Source organism: Ranitomeya variabilis, chromosome 6 (genome assembly GCF_051348905.1).
Source record: "Ranitomeya variabilis isolate aRanVar5 chromosome 6, aRanVar5.hap1, whole genome shotgun sequence".
Classification (NCBI taxonomy): Eukaryota; Metazoa; Chordata; class Amphibia; order Anura; family Dendrobatidae; genus Ranitomeya; species Ranitomeya variabilis.
This window is the reverse complement of record NC_135237.1, coordinates 48,040,803-48,062,087: the sequence shown is the minus strand read 5'-3', so window position 1 is coordinate 48,062,087 and position 21,285 is coordinate 48,040,803. Positions and strand designations below refer to the sequence as shown.

The window sequence follows — 21,285 nt, the reverse complement described above, 5'->3', positions numbered from 1 at the left end:
ACACATTGAGAAGTCTTACTATTCTCTAGCGTGGCAGAGGCCTTTGGGCAACATGGGTTGCCAGGACATGCAGCAACTTCAGCTCATCCCGTATCTACATTACTCAATCATCATCCAATATTCCTGGTAGTCTGGCACACATGATCAAGAATCCCATTTCTTAAAGTCATTTAAGTGGTTGTCTGGTCTAAAGCTACAAGTCTGCAGTTACTCTATGTGACTGCAGACTTGTGAATCCTCTCATTGGGTGCTCTGCACGCTGTGATGGTTCCCTGGTGACCACAAGTATGCGATATGTATGCTGTTGGCCACATTTCAAATAGATGGGCGCGGCCTCGCTCATTGCAAGTGCATTGATCGAGGCCGAAAACAGTCTAGTCGGGATGTGTCTGGGAGTATGCAAATCACATACTTGCGGTCACAGGACGGCCACTTCATGAGCTGGCACTGCAGAATCCTCACAGCGTGCAGTGGGTGTGATGTGAGGATTCACAAGTTTGCAGTCACGTACAGTGACTGCAGACTTATAGCGTTTCACCGGACAACCCCTTTAAATTAAAATGAAAATAGAAAAAAACAATCCTATAAAATGAATTAAAAAACAATATTACTGTCCACAAAATCTAAGTGAACCAAACTTTTTGTAAAACACAGCAAATGATACATGTAACTGAAGTTATTCGCTGGGGCAAATATCTAAAAAAACAAAGATATTAATCCTAACTTAAAGAGGACCTGTCACCCTCCATAAATTTGCAACTTTTTACCTGGTGTAAATACCGCTGTTCTCCTGAATCTCACAATCTGTTGTTTTTTTTTTGCTTTTTACCTCTCCGTTCCTGAGATATGGTTCCCGCTTCCTTTTTGCATCCTGAATGAAAAGCTAGTCTTGCTAGCCAAGTGGGCATAGTCCTCAACACTTCTCTGCTGGCATCTTCTGGTAGACCACGCCACCTTGGCTAAAAAGACTAGATTTACAGGGTGCAAAAAGGAAAAGGGTCCATGTATTAGGAAAAGTTACATATTTATAGCATGTGATCTGTCCTTTTTAAAGGGAATTTGTCAGGAAGATCAACCACATATATAGAGATGCAGATCATTGAAAGCTAAATGCATCAACACCTTTATATCTTCTATCTATTGCTGCACTACTGAGAAATCAGCATTTAAGTTACTCTTTATCTTGATTGATAGCTCACTGTCTAATTTCCTTGCCTGACACTGCTGAGGTCACACAGACAGTGACATATTAATCAAGCTAAAGAGGCTTGTGCTGGGCAGAGAAACAACCTCAGGAGGCAGCTTTGCATATTAATTAAATTACTAAAATCTCGGGAATGCAGCAACAGATAGACGATCTAAAGGTGTGAATGGATTTACATATCAAAGTCCTGCATGTCCATATATTGGGCATGGGGAAGAGATTGATGTTACTGACAAATTTCCTTTAAGGACTGTAGATAGAACCCTGTAGATGTCAAACCCAAATTCAGTCAATGCATGTCACACATCTAAAAATTATAACCCGTTAATGGAATGGGCACAATGCCTCTCTCTGTAGGTAAAGTTGTTAAACTGTTACTGCAAAGAAAAAAACACAATGTCATTGCACAGGTCATTTAGTTAACAGGAAAAATCTCGGATTTACCAGTTGACTTTCCATTAATCAAAACTAATGAGCTCTAGTAGTATGAATTAACACTTTGCTCCCCACCATATGGCAGAGATTAGCCCACATTCACTAACGTTCATTAAAACAGATCTTATTATCTTTTATGGTGGAAACACAGCCTTCAGAGATGTTCATGAAAAACAAATGCATTGCATAGAGTATAATGGGCATTTGTATCCGGCACTGGCCCCTATCCGAGTCAACATTTACTTAAAATACCGTATTTGGCAAATATCAAAATGAGGTCTTGTCCTGTTGGTTCATACATCTACCTTCAACTCTTCCAACACTTGTCCCTGCTGAGAAACCTTCAAGATGAAGTAATTTATAGCTCCAATGCAAATGTAAGCCATAATTGCCACCAACATCCTGGAGGCTTAGAAGAAAGGGGGGAACCTCATGGATTACCAAGAACGTTGGCAAGACTACCAGGCACCACACAAACCTTCCCATCAGGGATCTCTCTGCTGAGAGTACAAGTGAAAACAATGCTGGGTTTGGAAATTTTCTTTTCCCAATTGTGGTGCTCCCCTATTTATTTATGTTTTCGGGTTTGGCATTCAGACACATTCAGGGGGAGGGATTGGTTATGCATGAAGCCTAGCTTGAAAAACGGTGTGAAAAAAGTGGCGTGTTCTGGAAAAAACAAAGAAAAATAAATGTACAAACAAAGTACTTGGCATGTGATATATTCAGATTTACCATTTTTGTAATGATGATTTGTTTTCTTTTTTTTGTGTCACTATTTATATACTTTTTATATCCTTATGCATTCATCACTGATACTTTTTGGTTAGATGATATATACGGCCAGGAAGATCTTCATCCTATGTGTCATAAACGGCAAAAGGCGGCCTAGTTCCTGACATGTAGTTTGCACACTCAGTTTGGTCTCTAAATAAAAGGCGACATCTTTTGCAACGTGTGAACATCTTACAAATGAACGAAGCACCCGTCTATTTCTAGAGTTAAACGACCGCATGCTGAATGCCTAAGATGCCCACAAGGCCGCACCCTGCGAGTGAACCACACAAAACTTTTAGAATATACATGATTTCCAGAAAATATGATTATGGTAACAGAATAGAGTGATATTTAAAAACGAAACAATAAGGGTAGGTGCACACGGTCAGTAAACGCTGCAGACGTTCAGTAGGTGGCAGCGCTTTGGACACAACACATGTCCGCTGTGTCTAAAGCGCTGCCGGCTATTGAACGCAGGTTAACCCATATGTGTTCATTGAACTGAATTAGTGCCATAATCTAAACTATTTTCTAATATACTTGCATTAAAAATTCCTTATTCTTCCCTAAGCACACTAACTGGTTTTCTATTTTTTTCTTTTACTTCCTTTTTGATGACATTTTGTTTTAGAATCCCAGTTAGGGGGCAGAGGCTGCGCCATTAGGGGGCAGAGGTTGTGGTCACTATTGCAGCCCCTACCAACTTCCTGAAACAAAGCATCGTCAGTGAGCCAGGGGCTGGGCTAGTTCCTGTGCGATGTACACTGTGTGATGTGCACAATGATAGCGCGCTCTCTTGCCGACACAAGAGCATTGTCTCAATACTCAGCATCCAGAGATCATTGACGTCACTTATGGGGGGTGGTGCTGGTCTCTGCATGCCAGGTATTCTGACACTGCTATTTTTCTGGCTCATTACTGCTGATCTAAGCCGGCAACAGAGAATGCGCTGTCATTGTGCACTTCTCACAGGGATTACCCCAACTCCTGATACAGAGGTCATTCTTTGGACCACCCCTTTATAAGTGAAAATGTAGACTTTCATCTGTCGATCCTTTTGTTTGGTCCGGAGATACAGTATAGGGAAGCCACCCACAAGCTGGATCAGAGCTCCCCCTTCTGGGCTGGAGTCAGAACAGTGTTGTGTGTACGTGCTACCTGTTAAAGGGATCTTCCTCGCTTCCAAGCATGGCATCACCCTCCCCATGAGGAAGGCAATACCACTGTGACAACCGAACTCCTGGGGTGTCACACATGCACATGACACTCCCTTTGTTATAGTATAATCTTGTAAAAGCAAAAACATTCATGCAACGTTATGTAGAAAATTTTCCTGTATCATTTTTTTAGTTAATTTTTTAAATTAGTTTTCATAAATAATTGAAGGAAACTTATTTTTGGAAACTTACTATAATACTTCTTGGTTTTTTTTTTTAGATATTTACTCATGCAATTGTAAACTCATAATCATCTTTACTTAAGAGCGTGTTACTAAGGCGGCCATAGTGAGTCAGCTAATATGTGGTGTAAAGTTATGCAAAAGTGTATGATCCAGAATAAGCCGCTGTGATAAATTTGATATATTTTCATATATCAATAAGAACAAGTAGTGCAATAAGTTTTCCTTGAGAAAGTTAGGGTGAAACATATGTCGGAATCTTGGGGTCCTTATGTACATGTTGTGTTCTATCTTCTATTTTATGTTGTTCTTTTGATGTGGCTGTGCTGATTCAAAGTGGTTTTCTTTACTCTGCTGGCAAACTAACAAGGATGGATGGACATTCATGAGACTCCACCTGTATTTGCATATCTGACCATTGTATATATATACAGCTCAGGCAAAAATTAGGAGACCACCACATCAAATCCCTGTCATGGGCAGCCCAATCTCCAGACCTGAACCCCATTGTAAACCTCTGGAATATAATCAAGAGGATGATGGATAGCCACAAGCCATCAAACAAAGAAGAACTGCTTAAATTTTTGCGCCAGGAGCAGTGTGAAAGACTGGTGGAAAGCATGCCAAGACGCATGAAAGCTGGGATTAAAAATCGTGGTTATTCCACAAAATATTGATTTCTGAACTCTTCCTGAGTTAAAACATCAGTATTGTTGTTTCTACATGATCATGAACTTGTTTTGTTTGCATTATTTGAGGTCGGAAAGCAGAGTTTTTTTTTATTTTGACCATTTCTCCTTTTCAGAAAAAAAATACAAAATTTATTGCTTGGAAATTCGGAGACATGTTGTCAGACGTTTATAGAATAAAAGAACAATTTACATTTTACTCAAAAATATTCCTACAAAGAGAAAAATCAGACAAACTGAACATTTTGCAGTGGTCTCTTAATTTTTGGCAGAGCTGTAGATAGATGATAGAAAGAAAGAAATAGATAGATAGATAATAGAGATAGATAGAAAGCGATAGATAAATAGATAGATATAAATATGTGAGTGACATACAGTATATAATTAGTACAGTGCGCATCTTACTGTACATACATTTAATTAATCAATAAATTGAAGAACAAAATGGCGTGGAATCCCCTGAAATTTTGTTAACCAGCTAAGGGAAAGCAGGCAGCTGAGGGTTGATGTTTCTAGCATGGGAAGGGGGTAATAAACATGGAGATTCCAAGGCTATTAATATAAGCTTACAGCTGTATACTTAGCCTTTCCTGGTTATAAAATTGGGCCCCCCCAAAAAATGACACGGGGGCCCCTATAATTAATAACCAGTAAAGGCTAGGTAGACAGCTGCAGGCTGATATTAATATCCTGGAAAGGGGCCATGGATATTGACCCCTCCCAGACTAAAAACATCAGCTCTCAGGCACCCCAGAAATTGCACCTCAGGGGCTCTTCCTGTAGGTCATGGCACCCTTAAAATTTAACAGCACAATCTGCACTACAATATGGCACTCCTTCCCTTCTGAGCTTTACACTGTGCCTAAAAAGTGGTTCCCGATTACATGTTGGGTATTAGTCCATTTTTTCTTATTAGCCCTTACAAAAATAAAAATTTGGGGGTAAAGCAACATTTTTGTGGTAAAAAAGTAATTATTCTTTCTTCACCGCCCAATGGCATAAAATTCTGTGAGTCACATGTGGTGTCAACATGCTCACTGCACCCTTAGATGAATTCATTAAAGGGGTGTAGTTTGCAAAATGGGGTCACTTATGGAGAGGGGTTTCACTGTTCTGGCACCTCAGGGGCTCTGCCAACATGATATGGCACCCTTAAACCATTCCAGAAAAATCGGAAATCAAGTACACTGTGCCTCAAAAGTAGTTTTCAACCAAATATGGGCGTACTCAGGAGAAATTACATAACAAATTGTACTGTTCAATTTCTCCTATTATCCCTTTTGAAAATTAAAAACTTGGGCCCAAAGCAACATTTTAGTTGAAAAAAATTGTAATTTTCCATTGACTTAGCCCAATGTTATCCAATTCAGTGGATCGCCTGAGAGTTAGCAATGCTCACTGCACCCCTAGATGAATTCCTCAAGAGGTGTACTTTCCAAAATATTGTCACCTGTGTTTTTTTCCGCTATTTTGACATATCAGGGGCTCTTCAAATGTGACATATCATCCGCAATCTATTTCAGACAAAATTGCACTCCAGAATTCAATTGCCGCTCCTTCCCTTCTGAGCTCTGCCGTGGGCCCAAACTGTATGATACATTTTCTTCTGTTACCCTTATAAATACGAAAAATGTGGGGCTGAATCAACATTTTTGCTGGAAAAATGTATTTTTTCATTTTCACTGCTCAAATTTCTGTGAAGCACCTGTGCGTTCAAGGTGCTCACCACACTTTTAAATAAATTCCTTGAGGGGTGTAGTTTCCAAAATAGGGTCACTTGTGGGTCACTGGCACATCAGGGGCTCTGTAAGCATGACATGGTGTCCTCTATCGATTCCAGCCAATTTTGCATTCCCAAAGTCAAATTGTGCTCCTTCCCTTCCGAGCCGTGCACCCAAATACTAGTATATTTTTGGTAGGATAATTATTTTAAAGGTAACTGTATATGGGAAATTGGCATAGTCAGGAGAAATTGCCCAACAAATTTGGGGTCAATTTTCTCCTGTTACCTTTGTGAAAATACAAAAGTAATAATTTTTTGTGAAAAAAAAATATTTTTATTTTCACGGCTTAACGTTATAAAATTCTGTGAAGCACCTGCAAGTTCAAGGGGCTCACCTCACCTCTAGATAAGTTCCTTGAGGGGTGTAGTTTTTAAAATGGTGTCACTTGTGGGGGGTTTCTACTATTTAGGCACATCAGGGGCTCTACAAACACGACATGGTGTCTGCTATCTATTCTTGCTCATTTTTGGATTTCAAAAGTCAAACAGTAGTCTTCCACCACATATGGGGTATCAGGGTACTCAGGAAAAATTGCACAACAAATTGTACAGTCTATTTTCTTTTTTTACCAGTGGAAAAATGCAAATTATGAGGCAAAAGCAACATTTTTGTGTGAAAAAGTAGCATTTTAATTTTTTCTTCCAGACTGCATTAATTCCTGTGATGCACCTGGAGGGTTAAATTTATTGAATGTGGTTCCACTTTGAGGGGTGCAGTTTTTAAAATGGTGTCACTTTTGCATATTTTCTGTCATATAGGCCCCTCAAAGTCACTTGAAATGTGATGTGGCCTTTAAAAAAATTGGTTTTGTAAATTTTGCTGGAAAAATGATAAATTGCTGACAAAAAAAGATGTTTAAAAAATGATGCTGATGTAAAGTGGACATGTGGGAAATGTTATTTATTAACTATTTTGTGTGGTATAACTAACTGATTTAAGGGTATAAAAATTAAATTTTGAAAATTGCGAAATATATCGACCTAAATTTGTCACTACCATAAAGTACAATGTGTCTCGAATAAACAATCTCAGAATCTCTAAGATATGTAGGAGCAATTCAGACTTATTACCTCATAGACTGACACAGGGGAGAATTGTAAAATGTGGCTAAGTCAGAAAGGTGAAATCAGGCTTGGTGGTGAAAGGGTTAACTAAATCAAATATGTTTCTCCACATGAAGATGTAACCATGGCCTACTGGATGATATGAATCCACTGGGGCACTTACAAATTTGGTGTAGGAACTAACCGGTGATCAGAGTCTAGATGAGCATAGAAAGAAAAATTGCATACATAAATCTTTTTATAGCTTAGTTTTAAAATGTATATCCCACCCAAAAATATTTGTCCCTTATCCTACTTGATTAAAGGGGCTCCTAGAAGTCAGATCCCAATGATCACAAGAATAGGTGTCCAGTGTCCCCGTGTGAATGGACAATACACGCATGACCACAACATCATTTATTGACCATGTGTACGACTGTTCCACTCACACTAGATTCAGGGACTTTCATTCTCAGGATCGGCAGGACCTCCAGAGATCATAAAATTTTGAAATATTATGGTTGAGTGACAAATTTTATTGATGGGATAATCAATTTTTTATCTCTTCTACTGGTCTTTTCACATATCCTTAATACGACACGGCTATGTGCACACGTTGCGGAATTGCCAGTGGCAATTCTGCAACTTCCTGCCGCGGGTAAAACGCATGCAGAATTGACATGCGTATTCCTGCTAAACACTAGCGTCTTGCAAGCATAATTAGCTTGCAGAATGCTAGCGTTTTCCAAGCAATCTGTAGCATCGCTTGGAAAACTGATTGACAGGTTGGTCACACTTGTCAAACATAGTGTTTGACGAGTGTGACCAACTTTTTACTATTGATGCTGCCTATGCAGCACCAATTGTTAAAAGATATAATGTTAAAAAAAATAAAAAATCATGATATTCTCACCTTCTGGCGTCCCCCGCAGCCTTCCCGCTCCTCGCGATGCTCCCGTTCCCAGTAATGCCTCCCGGCAATGACCCCACATGTCGTAGCATCACGCGAGACCGCTACATCATCACAAGTCATTGTCCCAAGGCATTACTGGGAACGGGAGCATCGCGAGGAGCGGGAAGGCTGCGGGGGCCGCCGGAAGGTGAGAATATCACGATTTTTTATTTTAATTCTATTTTTTTTACAGGGATATGGTACCCAGGGCCTGGAGGAGAGTCTCCTCTCCTCCACTCTGGGTACCAACCGCACATGATCTGCTTACTTCCCGCATGGTGGGCATAGCTCCATGTGGGAAATAAGCGGATCAATGCATTCCTATGTGTCCGCCTTGGAAAAATATGCAGCATTAGCACAGAATCGCGGTATCCCATTGAATTCAAAGGACTGTGTTGTGTATGCCTTTTCGCGGCAAAAATGCATACAATCTGCAACGTGTGCACATAGCCTAAAGCAAGAATAGTCTACTGAAAAAGAAAGGTTCTTAAAATGTTGATGATTTTAATCAATTTAGTCCTTAAAATCAAATCTTGGCTAAAGACCTCAATGTTCTTGTCAACTTTTGTTGGTCTGCAGTTGAAAGAATATGTCCGTATGAGCGAGTGTGCTCGTTACTTAGGTTTTCTGAGCATGCTCGGGTGGTCTCCGAGTATTTTGTAGTGCTTGGAGATTTAGTTTTTGTCTCCGCAGCTGCATGATTTGCGGCTACTAGACAGCCTGAATACATGCAGGGATTGCCTGTTTGTTAGGGAATCCCCACATGTATTCAAGCTGTCTAGCAACCGCAAATCATGTAGCTGCGGAGACAAAAATTAAATCTCCGAGCAATGCAAAATACTCGGAGACCACCCGAGCATGCTCAGAAAACCCAAGAAACAAGCAAACTCATCACTAGTCCTTATAGTTCCTCATCTATGCATTTATTGGATACACAAACAATGCAAATCCTGAACCCACATCCCTTAAAGTGAACCTGGCATTAGGATTTTTCTAAGTAGACTACAGGCATTGTCAGGTTAAGAGCAGATTATGTATTATACCGTATATACTCGAGTATAAGCCGACCCCCCTAATTTTGCCACAAAAAACTGGGAAAACTTATTGACTCGAGTATAAGCCTAGGGGGGAAAATGCAGCAGCTAGCGGTAAATGTCAAAAGTAATAATAGATACCAATAAATGTAAAATTAATTGAGACATCAGTAGGTTAAGTGTCTTTGAATATCCATATTGAATCAGGAGCCCGATATAATGCTCCATACTGTTCATTATGGCCCCATAAGATGTTCCATATTAAAATATGCCCCATATAATCCTGCATAAAGGTTAATAAAGGCCCCATGAGATGCTCCATAGACACATTTGCCCAATATAATGCTGCACAAATGCTGATTATGGCCCCATAAGATGCTCTATAAAGATATTTGCCCCTTATAGTGCTGCACAAACGTTATGGCCCTATAAGATGCTCCATACAGTCATTTGCCCCATATGCCGTAGTGCCCTACAAACGTTAATTATGGCCCAATACAGACACTTGCCCCATATAGTGCTGCACAAACATTATGCCCCTATATAGTGCTGCAGAAACGTTATGGCCCCATATAGTGCTGCAGAAACGTTATGGCCCCATATAGTGCTGCAGAAACATTATGGCCCCATATAGTGCTGCACAAACGTTATGGCCCCATATAGTGCTGCAGGAATGTTATGGCCCCATATAGTGCTGCAGGAACGTTATGGCCCCATATAGTGCTGCAGGAACGTTATGGCCCCATATAGTGCTGCAGGAATGTTATGGCCCCATATAGTGCTGCAGGAATGTTATGGCCCCATATAGTGCTGCAGGAATGTTATGGCCCCATATAGTGCTGCAGGAATGTTATGGCCCCATATAGTGCTGCAGGAATGTTATGGCCCCATATAGTGCTGCAGGAATGTTATGGCCCCATATAGTGCTGCAGGAATGTTATGGCCCCATATAGTGCCGCGGGAATGTTATGGCCCCATATAGTGCTGCAGGAATGTTATGGCCCCATATAGTGCCGCAGGAATGTTATGGCCCCCATATAGTGCTGCAGGAACGTTATGGCCCCATATAGTGCTGCAGGAATGTTATGGCCCCATATAGTGCCGCAGGAATGTTATGGCCCCTTATAGTGCTGCAGGAATGTTATGGCCCCTTATAGTGCTGCAGGAATGTTATGGCCCCATATAGTGCTGCAGGAACGTTATGGCCCAATAGATGCTCCATACAGACACTTGCCCCATTTGCTGCGATAAAAAAAAAAATCACATACTCACCTCTCCGTCACTCAGGCCCCCACACTTTCAATAGTCACCTGCTCCTCGTTCCGGGTGCCGATCTGTCTCCAGCACTGACTTTCAGCAGAGGGCGCACACTGACCACGTCACCGCGCCCTCTGACCTCAGCGTCAGTGCTGGAGACAGATCGGCGCCCGGAACGAGGAGCAGGCGACTATCGCGCAGCGCTGCGCTCCCCTCCCCGTATACTCACCTGGTCCTGCCGCTGTGTAGATCCTGCTTCCCCGACGCCGCAGCGCTTCATCCTGTACTCAGCGGTCACATGGTACCGCTGATTACAGTAATGAATATGCGGCTCCACCCCTATGGGAGGTGGAGCCGCATATTCATTTACTGTAATCAGCGGGACCATGTGACCGCTGAGTACAGGAAGAAGCTGAAGCTGCTGCTGCCAGCGCCGGGGAAGACAGGGACCTGCAGGGACCGCGCGTGGACTAGGTGAGTATTTTTAGACAGCCCCCGCTCCCCGCTCCCCCCTCCCCCTGCCGACCCCCGGGTATGACTCGAGTATAAGCCGAGAGGGCCAATTTCAGCCCAAAAAAGTGTGCTGAAAATCTCGGCTTATACTTGAGTATATACGGTACATTTTGTGTCACCTCTTTTTTTTAACAGAAATAGTGGAACTAGTTTTATTTCTTCTGTCATTTCAAAGTGTCAGGGGCGGACATAACATTGGTGCAACCTCTGCAACTGCACAAGGGCCCCAGAGGTTAGAAGGCCCACTTCCACGTCCAATTTAAACAACTTCCTTTCATAGAAAAATGTGAAAATGGTACAAAAATGGAAAATCTTTCTAAATATAATATGTCTTGCTAAAGCAGTTAGGAGGTCTCATTCAGACTGGTACTTGTATCATGATTTGTTTTCTTGGTGTCCAATCCCAGGGCAGAACAATCTCTTTTGACATTGAAGACAGATTTTAAGAAGTTGCCCATTGGCCACGAAGTTCATCAAGATACCAATCAAGATACTAAGTTGAATATGGGTACAATATAACAATGGATGGTCCTAGATTACCTACAAGAGTCAACTATTTTTCTAGAAGCATCCCCATTCTTGAGATGTGTCTGATATTGCAATTTAGCCTCATTCTCTTGAATGAAAAACTACTCGAGATGAGCAGTTCATACCAAATTCAAATTTTGCCAAATCGCATTTTTCTGTGAAACTGAATTTGCAGCAAAGTTATTGAATGCTCTGGGGTCTCCCCAACTCATGGAGCATAACAGACATAATATGTGAAAAGAAATAAAATATCATACTCACCTATCCGGTCGATCCTGCTGCTACCTGCCCAATGTATGGTCCTCCATGCCCCCATCGTGCTGCATCTCTGGCCGGTGTTCACTCTAGGCTAGGGCATGGGAGTTCACAGCACATGCCTACTTGGGGGCAGAAGCCACAGCCTAGAGTGAACACCGGGTCAAAGATGTAGTGTGATGGAGTGCCGGATAGCAGACATGGAGCAGCCGGAAAGGTGAATGGCCTGAAAAAAGGTTAAATAGAAAAAAAATCTTTCCTTTCACCTTTTGGACTGCCTACATTGCTGTCTAACTGCTGTCCAGTCCTCTGTGACTCCGTTGCGCCATATCTCTGGTCCGGTGTTAACTCTGTGCCGAGGCTTCCCGACCGCGGAGATTACTGCACATGCACAATGACTTTAAGGGCCTGCAGATGAAAGTTCTAGCCCGGTGTTGACTTTAGCCTGGGAGCATGTGCAGTAAAATATGGGTCCAGCTCGAAACTAAAAGGCCCCTTGGCCTAGAGTGAACACCGGACCGAAGATGTAGAGGACTGAAAAGTGGGCAGGGAGTAGTGGTGGAAGCTGGAAAAGTGAGTGGTGAGGTGAGTATGTTTTTCTCTTTCTTCCACGTTTCCTGGCCCTCTACTATTTTACGACCCTATTGATGAATTCGCACACTGTGAATTGCAAAATATCCTTATCCTCCCGAACCCAGATTGCGAAATTTAAATAGAATGCAATAATAAATAATAATACTTTTCCGCATCTCTAATAATTAAATCAGCAATACAGCTAGAACTACACCTTTATTGTATTCTCATTGAGGATTTGCCATCATTTGACAACTCATATGTGAAGTGATATTTACAGATTATGTTATGCTGTACTTACAGCATTATTTGCCCTCAAGGCTCATGGAGGGGAAATCCTTAATTATACTTTTTTACTCATTGGCTGCACATAGACTATAAGTCTGTAGCTCCGTTAAAAACTTTGATATTTCTTGTACAAACTGTTCTGAAGCAACATGAGGTCAGATCATAGATTGTTGTTTGGTACTTCTCCTTTCACAATCAAGATTCCTGATACAGAAATGCAGAATATATTAGCAATACATCCTACGTAGAAAAAGAGCCTAAACTTAGCCGGGGACCACTCACGACGAGTCAAAGGCATTTCCTTAAGTTTCTGGTTTACATAGAGAAAACCTCATGACAGGTTCCTTGCAAAGGGAATATACAATCATGGCCGAAAGTGTTGGCAGCCTTGAAATTGTTCCAGAAAATGAAATATTTCTCCCAGAAAATTATAGCAATTACACGTTTTGCTATACACATGCTTATTTCCTTTGTGTGTATTGGAACAACACAAAAAATCAGAGAGAAAAAATTGGAAATAATTTCACAACAAAGCCCCAATAATGGGCCGGACAAAATTATTGGCATTCTCAACATAATATTTGGTTGCACATCCTGTGGAATAAATAACTGCAATCAATCGCTTCCTATAACCATTAACAAGATTTTTACACCTCTCAACTGGAATTTGAAGGGTGCCAACACTTTTAGCCATGACTGTGTAAGGTTAGAAAAGAACAGCGCCATTATTACGAGTATCCCTCATCCTCTGGAATTCTGTGCCCCAACATGTCCGATTATTCGACACCCTCGGAACTTTCAGACGGAACTTGAAAACTCATCTACTCATGAAAGCTTACAGCCTGCAATGACCCCGCTGCCGCCTCACCATCACTGGAGCTGCCACAACCCATCAGCCTACCGTCTCCTTTCCCATTATCCCATTGACTATAAGCCCATAAGGGCAGGACCTCTCCTTTCTGGACCAGTCTGTCACTGTAATCTATATTCGTATTTTGTATGTGACCCCTTTTCAATGGTGCTCTAAAAAGAAATAATAATAATAATATACTATAAATTCATCCAATGCTCTGCTATAAGGTCCCATGAAGAGATGGAACCCAATCCTGGTTGGTCCCCTCTCCATTGCTTGTACGTGGCAAGTACATGTGAAGCCAATTTCATAAGAACTGCAATTGCAAGAATGGAGGATTTGAAATAAATCGTCAGATCTTAATTTTGTACTTTTTATTTTTTTTTTGTAATTTTTGAAATTATGCATCGGCTCAGTTTTTCCCAGTTGCTTCTCATTTTTCACGTGAAGCTTCACGTGGCTTCTCATGTAGAGCCATTTACATTATACAGTAAGTGTACCGACTCTATAATCTGATGATTTTCCTTTGCTTGTGCAAGGATTTTGGTAGAGCCTCACTAGCCACAAATGGGTTAAAGGCAAAATCTTTATCTATTAAGCAATGAGAAAATGAAGGGAAGTGTGAAAGCTCAGTGCTAATGATGTTGCAAGGGGAAATGTGATGTGTTTGTGAAACTGTTAAAGAGGTTGGGCTATACCATACTCCGGTACACTAAACATGCCGATTGCTACCAGTGCAAAATCAAACCTGAACCTTATCCATGTTGGAATATATTCAGTCTGATGTTGTTGGTCACATGGTCTAAAATGTGTTTTTTTAAAGGAGCATTCTGTAGTCACCAAATATTAATATTATTTCCATCTACACACATAAAAATCTAGATTTCTAGTCAGAAAAATGTGTTTTTTTCTCCGTGTTTTAGATTGCCAAGTCACGATGGTGTACAATGTACACCCTCACGATTCTCCTGCATTCCCAGCAGGAGTGGGTGATCACGTATGCAATTTACATTTGCAGATACAGTCATGTGCCGACTACCTTCTCATCCTCTTATTGTTTATTTGAGAGAAGCGGATGAGAATCTAGTCGGCACGTGCAAACTGCATACTTATAGTCACACTAGATAAAGAGCCCGGCGTTGCCTGGGCATAGTAAATATCTGTGGTTAGTTATAGCACCTCACTTCTCTTATTTTCCCATCACGCCTCTCATTTTCCCATCACATCTTTCATTTTCCCCCTCACATCTCTCATTTTCCCCCTCACTCCTCTTATTTTCCCCCTCACTCCTCTCATTCCCCCCTAACACTTGTCATTTCGACCTCACATCTGTCATTTTCCGATCACTCCACTATTTTCCCTCACTCCTCTCATTTTGCACTCACACCTTTTCATTTTCACCTCACACCTCTCATTTTCACCTCAGTATATACATGTTTGTCATCTCCCTTATATATAGTATACACCTGTATGTCATCTCCTGTATATAGTATATACCTGTATATCATCTCCCCTGTATATAGTATATACCTGCTGTGTGTCATCTCCCCTGTATATAGTATATACCTGTATGTCATCTCCTCCTATATATAGTATATACCTGTATGTAATCTCCTCCTGTATATAGTATATACCTGTGTGTCATCTCACCTATATATAGTATATATCTGTGTGTCATCTCCTCCTGTATATAGTATATACCCGTATGTCATCTCCTCCTATACATAGCATATACCTGTATGTCATCTCCTCCTGTATATACTATATACCTGTAGGTAATCTGCTCCTGTATATAGTATATACCTGTGTGTCATCTCCTCCTGTATATAGTATATACCTGTATGTCATCTCCTGCTGTATGTAGTATATACCTGTATGTCATCTCCTCCTCTATATAGTATATACCTGTGTGTCATCTCTCCTGTATATAGTATATACCTGTAGGTAATCTGCTCCTGTATATAGTATATACCTGTGTGTCATCTCCTCCTGTATATAGTATATACCTGTATGTCATCTCCTCCTGTATGTAGTATGTACCTGTATGTCATCTCCTCCTCTATATAGTATATACCTGTGTCATCTCTCCTGTATATAGTATATATCTGTGTCATCTACACCTGTATATAGTATATACCTGTGTGTCATCTCCCCTGTAAATAGTATATACCTGTGTGTCCTCTCCTCCTGTATATAGTATATATCTGTGTGTCATCTCCTCCTGTATTAGACCTCGTTCACACGTTATTTGGTCAGTATTTTTACCTCAGTACTTGTAAGCTAAATTGGCAGCCTGATAAATCCCCACCCAACAGGAAGCCCTCCCCCTGGCAGTATATATTAGCTCACACATACACATAATAGACTGGTCATGTGACTGACAGCTGCCGGATTCCTATATGGTACATTTGTTGCTCTTGTAGTTTGTCTGCTTATTAATCAGATTTTTATTTTTGAAGGATAATACCAGACTTGTGTGTGTTTTAGGGCGAGTTTCGTGTGTCAAGTTGTGTGTGTTGAGTTGCGTGTGGCGACATGCATGTAGCGACTTTTGTGAGATGAGTTTTGTGTGGCGACATGCGTGTAGCAAGTTTTTGTGTGTCGAGTTGCATGTGACAGGTTAGTGTAGCAAGTTGTGTGCAGTGAGTTTTGCGCATGGCGAGTTTTGCGCGTGGCGAGTTTTATGTGTGGTGCCTTTTGAGTATGTGCAAGTTTTGTGTGAGGCAACTTTTGCATGTGTTGCAACTTTTGTGCATGTGGCAATTTTTCCGCGTGTGCAAGTTTTGCGTGTGGCGAGTTTTCCATGAGGTGAGTTTTGCACGTGTGGCGAGTTTTGCATGTGGAGAGTTTTGCACGTGGCGAGTTTTGAGCGGTGATTTTTTTTGTTTCGACTTTTATGTGGCGAGGTTGGTGTACGTGTGGTGAAATGTGTGCTGAGGGTCGTATATGTGTTCAAGCATGTGGTAGTGTGTGGCGTATTTTGTGTGTGTGTTCATATCCCCGTGGTGGTGTGGTGATTATCCCATGTTGGGGCCCCACCTTAGCAACTGTACAGTATATACTATTTGGCGCCATCGCTCTCATTCTTTAAGTCCCCCTTGTTCACATCTGGCAGCTGTTAATTTGCCTCCAACACTTTTCCTTTCATTTTTTCCCCATTATGTAGATAGGGGCAAAATTGTTTGGTGAATTGGAAAGCGCGGGGTTAAAATTTCACCTCACAACATAGCCTATGACGCTCTCGGGGTCCAGACGTGTGACTGTGCAAAATTTTGTGGCTGTAGCTGCGACGGTTCAGATGCCAATCCCGGACATACATACATACATACACACACACATACATTCAGCTTTATATATTAGATGATCGACCACTCCTGCCGGGAATGCTGATAAATCATGGCAGTTTGCATATTGCACAGTTTCCATTAATTTGGTAATCTGCATATAGAGTGATGGCAGAAATTTGTCTAGAGCTAACCCTGTTTAGGTGTTTCTTCTCTGGCAAGAAAACTGGGCACATCCTAGGATAAGCTGTCTAAGAACATAAACTTAAAGGGGTTGTCCAGGACTATAATTTTTTGTTACTATTGGTCTAAAAACTGACAGGCATGTATTTTTTTAACTACCTGCCTGTTCTACCTGGCACTGACTCAGAGTGGTTACTGACCGCTTCTTCCAGCAATCCAGCTGCTCCACATCAATAGAGCATCTCTTCTTCTTCTGGGCTTCTCTGTCAACGGGGCATCACTGCTGATGTCATGCTGATTGACGGTCGGCAGTGGGGAGCCAGCTGTCAATCAGTATAATGTCAGCAGTCATGCCCCATTAGCAGAGCAGAAGAGAAGCAGCTGCTCTGTCAACGTAACATCAGCAGAAGCTGCTGAATCACCAGCAGGGGCAATCTGTGACTGCTCTGTGACTGCAGAGATCAGCATTGGGCACAACAGGCAGGTAGTTGGCAAGTGAGGTGTACTGGCTCCATCTCCATCAACAAACTACACATGCTTCTAATGCAACTGGGTGGCCTAGTAATGACAGTACATGACTGGCACTGCCCCCTTGACTGTTTGCAAGCAGTATACATTACTTTATTGCCTTCCTTAATATTTTAAGAATCATTTCAGAGAAGATCTCTCGACAAGCTCTTAATTTTGTTTATAAGCCCATCGTAGCAATTTAGAGATGTTATAATGTAACTCTTCAAAGGGATCTGTCACCAAATTTGACAATCCAACCAGGAATTATTCTTTAACGATCCCAGGAAGTCCGTGTTACAGTTCAGATTCGGCTGCCTGAACACCAGGTGTTTGTCTTGCTGTCATGTGCATGACATCGCAGCAAATACCGCTTCTGATTGGCAGTAAAATATTCCCCGCCGGTCAGAGAGCCGCGGTTTCCACGCTGTCAAAAGATCCCAGCTGTGATCGGAGGTATAACATTTACCTCCAGTCACTGGTGTCAGCTGATGGGACTACCGCTCCCATCAGCCGACACCTGCTGCCGCTAATAACAGGCAGAGCAGGAGCGGCTGATGGGAGTATTCATCAATCACTTCCTGCACTGTAAATAAATAATAAAAAAAAACGGCGTGGGTTCCCCCGTATTTTTAATAGCCAGCCAGGCAAAACTCACAGCTGGGGCTGCAACCCTTACCTGTCAGCTTCAGCAAGGCTATTTATCAAGAATAAAGTGGTCCCCAAGCTGTATTTTTTAATGATTTAAATATATAGTTTGAAAAAATGGCGTGGGGTCCCCCCATTTTTGACAACCAGACTTGCTAAAGCAGACAGCTGGGGGCTGGTATTTTCAGGCTGGTAAGGGGCCATGGATATTGCCCCCCCCAGCCTATAAATAACAGCTCTCAGCCGCCCAGAAAAGGTCATCTATTAGATGCGCCAATTCTGGTGCTTTGCCCGGCTCTTCCCACTTGCCCTGTAGCGGTAGCAATTGAGGTTCATATTTGTGGGATTGATGTCACCTTTGTATTGTCTGGTGACATCAAGCCCACAGATTACTAATGGAGAGGCATCTATAAGACATCTATCCATTATTTGTCCTATAGTTACAACACCAACTCAAAAGAAAACCTCCTAAAATGTATCCTTTATTAATATAGTTTAAAAAAAAAAGTTTAAAAAGATTTTTGGTGACAATAGCACTCACATGTAATGTATATATGAGAAAAAACTAAACTCACCCTAGTAGGCCCTAATGAGGCCCTACCTGTCTACGGAGGTTGGCACCCTAGCTGTTGACGACATGGCACCCCCGCTCAACGTCGGTGTCCATAAGGTCCCTAAGTCACCCTAACACAAAAGATGTGACACACAGAAAAACCACACACATACAAAACATGACCGAAAAAAAAGGAGCTTATCTCGTAGTAAATTCTAAATTGTACTTTCAAAAAAGTGGCAGAATCAGTGCCCACAATCAGGTATTCATTAAATAGTTTTCAGCTTTTCAGCTTCTAATAATGCGTAAAGAGAGAGAGAGAAAAAAACAAAAAACAACACACTCTTAAACGCAAAATGGCGTCAATGCACACTTGGATGCAGATATATAATAGGTTAACAGGCATATATCACTATTTTAGTTGCGTTACAACATCCAAATGAACATATGCTAGTGCAGCAGAAATAAATGCCGTCTATGCCATAAGTGTGCAAACAAAATCTCAATGCACACATAGATGCCAATATATAATAGGCTATCTAGTGCAAACCACCACTTTAAATTGTAGTGCTGAATTAAGTGAAAATGCACTAGTATGGCAAGAGGTGTGCCCCAGTTAGGACAACACAATATGGATGTGAACCAATCTGATCACATGAGCACATCTGAAGTATATGGTGGGCATACCACAAAAATACACCTTCTATATATACACATGTCCACTAGCCAATGTATGGACCTATATTTCCTATATGAAGGTATGGTAACATCAAATAAGATTATTAGGAACTACAATTAGCACCAAAGAGAAAAAACAGCATCCACATGTAAAAGCCAGTCACATAGAGTTAAATCAAATTAATTCCTCCAGACAATGCTGCTATGCCCAATCGCAGAAAAAATCAAGATACTTATCAGCCATAAGTCATCTGCTAGCAATTGAGGTTCACATTTGTGGGATTGATGTCACCTTTGTTTTATCCAGTGACATCAAGCCCACAGATTACTAATGGAGAGACATCTATAGGACATCTATCCATTACTAATCCTATAGTTACATGGTAAATAAAGACACAGCCAGATTAAAGGATTTTATTAGAAAGTAAACAAAACAAACTTTTACTTTTTTATAAAAAAAAAACACAGTTATACTCACCTAACACTCATTCATTCCACTGAATCCCTCGTCTCCTGTAAGAAAACAAAAAATAAAAAAACAACAATATCTCACACCTGTCCATCGTTCTGTCCCATGCTATAATCCATGTCTGGAGGATAAACAGTTTTCAACCTGGATGGTGCCAAGGTGCTACCGTCCAGGCTGAGAACCACTGGTGAATGAGTTGCCTCGAGTGCAGCCTCAGTGACAGGCGGTGACATTGGTTGCACACCCTTTGGAATAAATAACTATTGTAATGCATGTAGGTCATAGAAAGTTGAATACAATGATACCTTGATATTTGCGATCCGATGTCTTATTCCAGAGAAACCCACATTTTTCTTGATAAGTAAATGAAGATCTATGGGCCGGACATAGATCTTCCGGAGAATCTGCCTACAGAACATATAATAGATGAAAAGGGGCGTTACAAGTGTGAGACATGTAGATCAGGAGAGCAGACGGTCAGTCATTACATGTCTCCCACTGGTGATGCCCCTTTTATTTAAAATAAGCTCTGGAGGCAGATTCTCAGGGAGATCTAGGTCTGGCCCATAGATCTCAACAGCTCATTTACATATTAGGAAAAATGCTGAATTTTCTGGAATAAGACATTGGATCGCAGATATCAAGGTATCATTATTTTCAACTTTTTATTTTCTTTATAGATAACTTAGGAGGCTTAATCCTACTGACAGGTTCCCTTTAAGATGTCAATCAAATGGTGAGCCCACCCTATTGCTGCACCACCTCCATCCCTACTCTTGCATTTCCCACCATTTTTATATATATATGCTTGTGATGTACGCACTTCTGAAGATTTCTTGTGTTTAGTCTGATGAAGGAGAGCAGATCCCCAAAATGCGTAACCTTTTAAGACACTGCATCTTTTGCAGTATGTATAAACCGCTGCTACATTCTGTTGGAGTGACAGCGCCTAGTGTACTGTCTTTTTTCTACTATATACGTACCTACTATTGTTTGGTGCACAGTCCGGAACTCATTTGGAAAAAGGAAGGCACGTCACGAAATGCCAGGCATCAGGACTCACTACTGATCCTTTTACCCTTTGTCAGCCTTCTAACAACAATTTAAGAGCAGGGGCAGACGACCATGTAATCTCTCGTCTGAAAGAATCGGGCCGATTATACAAATCATACTCTGATCAAGCTCCAATTCTCTCAGATGAGGAGAAGATGGAGAAAAAATATTCTCCATCTTCTCCATTGTGTGCACAGAAATTGTACTGCATTCAGATGTCATCCTAGTTCAGTCCAATGATTTCTACGCTCTCATTGACTTGCATGGTTGCATGGCTGAGTGCGATCCAAATATATTCTTTCCATTGGTTTATTTTATTTAAACAG

At 41.3% G+C, this 21,285-nt stretch overlaps 1 protein-coding gene across 2 annotated transcripts in view; it reads right to left on the bottom strand.

Annotated features, from left to right (window-relative positions):
• APBB1IP (amyloid beta precursor protein binding family B member 1 interacting protein) overlaps positions 1 to 21,285 on the bottom strand; it is a 125,996-nt gene that overhangs the window by 91,586 nt on the left and 13,125 nt on the right. Inside the window, exon 1 of one of the 2 annotated variants that reach the window (XM_077268450.1) lies at positions 1,892 to 1,929. The exons of the other annotated variant lie outside the window; for it this stretch is intronic. The gene's annotated coding sequence lies outside the window, so the exon portion shown is untranslated. Of the gene's footprint in view, positions 1 to 1,891; positions 1,930 to 21,285 lie in introns of those variants that run through there. 2 annotated transcript variants of the gene reach the window in all.